The following is a 6000-nucleotide window of genomic DNA, read 5'->3' on the forward strand; positions in this document are numbered from 1 at the left end:
ATTATTGCTTCTGCTCCATCAACTATTAGTAGTTTATTCAGAACCACAGCAAACCAAAAAGAACATCTGGAATATGAACAATAATTCAGTTGAGTTGTTCACAGATAGAAACATAAATATATTATTATTTTGATCTGAATTGAAGCAGCAAGATGAATTATTATAACCCAGAAGTGGAAGCTCACCAATCGTTAAGTAGGCTTTGCGGTGGTGGGGGGCTTGACATTGCTTTGGGGCTTGACTTTCTCCTTATATTCCGCGATTAACTCTGATAAACAACAATGGTGGAAGCAAGCATTAAATAAGAACAAACGAACACATATTATGGAATATTAATTGAATCAAGTTACCTTGTTCGAGCTTGGTCAATTCTTCAGTGTTCTCTACTATGCTGACATGAGTACCATATCGAAGCCAATCCTGAGTGCACACAAGGGCTTCAACCATGAATGGAGTCAGAGAAGATCTGAACTCATCGAGAATACACCCAGTAGTAGAGAATGCAAACTCTGATGCAACAGTGGATATGGGGATTGCCGAAACATCCCGCGCCAAGCATGCCAATATAGGAAACCTAGATGAGTTAACCTTCCACCAATCTAATATGTCAAATTTTGGGCCATCGTCTTCAGGCTCCTCAGCAAGAAACTTGTCCAACTTAGACTTGCTGCTGCTGCTACCGCCACTATTCAACCTCGTTTTTTTGGCAATCAAGGATCTCAACATGCTTGCACGCCCTCCGATTGATTCAACTTCTTGATAAGCACTACTTTGAGCCGATGCAACATTTGGAGCATACATCAGCCTATAGTCCTCGAATAAATCTCTAAGACAAGTACTGACTGTAGCCCACACCTTAGGCCCTTTGTCCTCCTCATACATTTCTAAAATGGCAAACTGTGTGTATTCCGAAAGCTTGTACCTACATCGCAAAATGAAAATAAAAACTTTAATTTGTGGTCTTGCGATATAAGAAAACATTACATAATGAAGAATAGTTGAATATAATACTTGTACTTTTTTTTACCTTGGATCAAGTGTCGTTGCAATGAAAATTAGCAAGTTGAAGTTCTCCTTTTTCCTTCCCCTTCTTGCTGGTATCGAGCTCATGCCAATTGCCCCAGTATTTATCAAACTTAACCTTCATCCTCTCTGCCATTGCAATTTGCAACCAATCCTCACTTTCCATCCAACTTTTCACTAACATATTCACCTCACCAATCTGATGGAAAAAGCTATTAGCAGTCACATACAATGAGGTAGAAACACAAGTTGTTAGATCTGCAAATTTTGCAAGAAAGTCTGCCAACTTCTTGACATTCTCCCAGTCCTGCTCATCCGGAACTCCAACACCCTTCTCCTTACCTTTATTGGTAAGTAGATCAACTGCAAAGTAAGGATCTTCATCCGCATACCTTGCAAAAACTTTCTCATAGCTAACAGCAGCCTTCAACATATAGTATGTTGAGTTCCACCTAGTGCTCACATCAAGAATCAAGAAGGCCTTGGCTTCAAGATTCTCAAGGTCAACACATTCTTTGAACTTAATCATCCTACTTGGGCTATTTCTCACATATCTAACAGTAGCACGCACACGCTTGATTGAAATATCAACTTCTTTTAGACCATCTGTAACTATTAAGTTGACAATATGGGCAACACACCTCATGTGGAGATATTTGCCTCCAGCTATGCAAGTCTTAGCTTTATTCAGTTCCTTTCTCATGTAACCAATACCACCATCATTATTACTAGCATTATCAACAGTAATGGTCATGACCTTCTCTATCCCCCAATCGATCAAAGTTTTTTGCAAGTGTTTCCCAATATCATCTCCTTTATGACCCTTAACCTTGAAAAAGCTAATGATTTTCTTGTGAAGTTTCCATTCTTTACAAATGAAGTGTGCAGGAATAGTCATGTAGCTATCTTTTTGTTCAGAAGTCCAACCATCAGTTGTGAGACACACTCTTTCACATTGTTCTTTAAGGAAAAGTTTCAGTTTAGCCTTCTCTTCAAAATATGTGCGAACAACATCCCTAGTGGATGTTCTCCTAGATGGAACAGAGAAACGTGGGCATGCTTTAGATATGAACTTTTTAAACCCAGATTTTTCACCAAATGCAAATGGGAGTTCATCTTCTATTATCATTTCAGCAAAAGCAACCCTAACAGCATCAGGATCAAATTACCAAGCATGCACACTATTACCATGATTAACTTGAAGCACAACTTGCTTATCATCACCAATATTCCTATGGGGATTATGCTTGAAAATATTAAATGTTTGCGTAAAGCTGATGTACCATTAATCACGGGATGAGCGCTGATGTCACTCTTGCAGTAGTTGCATTTTCCCTTCTGCAAGACACCATCAACTATGACCTTTTCGAAGTGGTTCCACATCTCTGATCTCGAAGCCATCCGCCTTCAGGCGTCTTTCTTTTCAACCTCCACAACTTCACCCTTCCTCGTCCCGTTCCCGTCATCCTCCTTCTCTGCTTTTGCTACTTGCACCTCACCAGCGACACCACACCTACTAGCCTTCTCCATGTCCATAGGTACTGTACCACCAACTATCAAAGTTGAAGTAGGCATAGCAGCTTCTGTCCCGATGAACTCACGAGGCTCGGAGGACATCTACAATCAAACATAGTTGCTTTGATCAATAAGGATTCCTTGATGAAAAGATGGAAGCAGATTGTAGTAAACAGTAATGGTAAATACACCAGCCAAGCGCATACATACTACAACAAAACTACTACTAGAACATATGTGGAACTGTTCAGATCTCTGTACTGCGTGCAACATGTGAACGACACTCACTGTCCAGATCGGAAATCAACTAGAACATCTGAAAGACACTCTGACTGAATAGTTAGAAAAACTAGAACATCTTAACTACACATGCGTACAAATTTCAGAAGTTGCAGGCATAAAAAACTGGCCAAGAAAGCAACAAAGTCGAGTTATGTGAATGATTAAATGAGTTATTTTTTATATCTCAGCAAACCACACAGTCAAATAGGTGAATCTTAAAACAATTAAATCAACAATACTACTAAGGAGTGAAAACGTGTACTTACGTTGTAGTTGCAGGAGGCAGCAACATCCTATGGGCTATGGCTATCAACCCATTCTTGTTCTCAAGAGTGGTGAATCTGTAGGGAGGTTGTGCGGCCAACGATGCTTGAGCTCCGCGGAGGACTTAAGGATCCATCTCCGGGTTCAGGGGAGCCTGCTAGGGTTTCGAGTACCTCGTATTCGGTGAATGATTCACTGTCGGGGCGGCGATATATACACGATTTGGCCATACGGAACACTGGAAAGGGCCAGGAATTTCAGATTGGAAAGAATCGAGCATTAAATAGAGAATCGAATAGCTAAGGTAAGTCATGGCAGCAGGTCGGGTTAGGGGAAATTTGGGATTGGGAGATGTGCGAGCACGGCAGGTCAGGATCACATATGGGGAAATATAAGGAGCTTCGGCCTGCGGGGCTATTTTAGTCGGTCTTCGGTCTCTTCAGGTACTCGCGGGTCAAACCCGAATGCACCGAATTAAGTTCGGTTTTCCCACGATGTTAACCGATCGTAGTACCGAATATATCGATTCCGGTTTATTCGGCTTCTGTCTCGGTTTTTTCGGTTCGACATTTCGGTCTTCGGTTAAAATGCCCACCCCTACTTGGCACTAGTCCAAGATCTGACATGAACTGTTTCATCCAGACACCCTCCTTAGATGCCTCTGAGGCAGCTATGTACTCCGCTTCGCGTGTAGAATCAGCTACAATGCTTTGCTAGCAACTGCATCAGCTTACCGCACCCCCGTTAAGAACAAATACATATCCGGTTTGCGACTTAGAGTCATCCGGATAAGTGTCAAAGCTTGCATCGACGTAACCCTTTACGACGAGCTCTTCGTCACCTCCATAAACGAGAAACATTTCCTTAGTCCTTTTCAGGTACTTCAGAATATTCTTGACCACCGCCCAGTGTTCCACTCCTGGATCACTTTGAAACCTGCCTGCCATACTTATGGCTAGGCTAACATCCGGTCTTGTGCACAACATTGGATACATGATAGACCCTATGGCTGAAGCATAGGGGATGACACTCATCTTTTCTCTATATTCTGCAGTTACAGGACATTGAGTCTTACTCAACTTTATACCTTGTAACACAGGCAAGAACCCCTTCTTGGATTGTTCCATTTTGAATTTCTTCAAAACTTTATCAAGGTATGTGCTTTGTGAAAGAGATATTAGGCGTCTCAACCTATCTCTATAGATCTTTATGCCCAATATGTAAGCATCTTGTCCTAGGTCCTTCATTGAAAAACTTTTATTCAAGTAATCCTTTACGCTTTCCAAAAACTCCACATTGTTTCCAATCAGCAATATATCATCCACATATAATATTAGAAACGCTATAGAGCTCCCACTCACCTTCTTGTAAATACAAGCTTCTCCAAAAACTTGTATAAACCCAAACGCCTTGATCACCTCATCAAAGCGCTGATTCCAACTCCGAGATGCTTGCACCAGTCCATAAATGGATCGCTGGAGCTTGCACACCTTGTGAGCATTCTCTGGATCGACAAAACCCTCGGGTTGCATCATATAGAACTCTTCCTTAAGAAATCCGTTAAGGAACGCCGTTTTGACATCCATCTGCCAGATTTCCTAATCAAAAAATGCAGCTATTGCTAACATGATTCGGACGGACTTAAGCATCGCTACGGGTGAGAATGTATCATCGTAGTCAACTCCTTGAACTAGTGAAAAGCCCTTTGCCACAAGTCGAGCTTTATAAACGGTCACATTACCGTCTGCGTCCGTCTTCTTCTTAAAGATCCATTTGTTCTGAATAGCCTTGCGACCTTCGGGTAATACGTACAAAGTCCATATTTTGTTTTCATACATAGATCCTATCTCAGATTTCGTAGCTTCTAACCATCTGTTGGAATCTGGGCCCACCATTGCTTCTCCATAATTCGCAGGCTCATTGTTGTCCAACAACATGATCGACAAAACATGATTCTCGTACCACTCTGGAGCAGTACGTGCTCTTGTCAACCTGCAAGGTCCGACAGTAACTTGATCTGAAGCTTCATGATCATCATCATTAGCTTCCTCTTCAACTGGTATTGCTGATGACGAGTTGATGGATATACATCTCTCCCCTGGATACCCCAAGTGGAAGGTGGAGATGTAGTCAACAACAAATTTCCCTCACACAGAGACTGTAAGGTTTATCTAACTAGGAGGACTCCTAGGCTCAACAAGTAGGTGTCTTCCACCCTGGCCCTAGCAGAAGACGTGGACCTGCACACACAAGAAATAACTTTGCTCCCAACGAGTACACAGAGGTTGTCAATCTCTCCGGCCTTGTAGTTTGCAAGGGATAAAAACACAAGCGGGAAGGTAATAGTGATTGCAACGGAAAAGTAAATGAAAGCGGTAAATGATAGAGGTGTAAAGAATGATGGTGATATGGATCGGAGTCACATGGTGTTCACTAGTGATGCCTCTCTCCCAAAAGACGATAAACAACTATGCTTGGGTAAACAAAGCACATTTGGGCAATTGACAGAATTATGATCACACCGCAATGCTAATTATGCTCCTCGATAGTTAGAGGTTCAATTGTAATGGGCAGTATGCCAAGACAAGTAGACCGTTTATTCATCAGCATCTACTTACTAATCATGCACCTTGAGATATCTATCCAGAACATCTCTCCGGTATTAAGTTGCGAGCCGCACCCAAAGTGTAAACTCAAAGCAACGGACAACTGCATTAACGAACTATGCGTAAGGTAAACAATCCTTGCAACCGTGGTCACAAGCACCGTTGTATTCTCCATGGTGGCAACAAGAACATACCCTAGTCTCATGTTTATGTCACTCAAGCTAGACATCAAGGGGCTTGAACCTACAATCATGCATAACGCTCCCTCTTGGAGTTACGATCTACTACTTTGCCAAAGCAATAAAAAGAA

This window comes from Hordeum vulgare, chromosome 7H, assembly GCF_904849725.1.
Source record: "Hordeum vulgare subsp. vulgare chromosome 7H, MorexV3_pseudomolecules_assembly, whole genome shotgun sequence".
Classification (NCBI taxonomy): Eukaryota; Viridiplantae; Streptophyta; class Magnoliopsida; order Poales; family Poaceae; genus Hordeum; species Hordeum vulgare.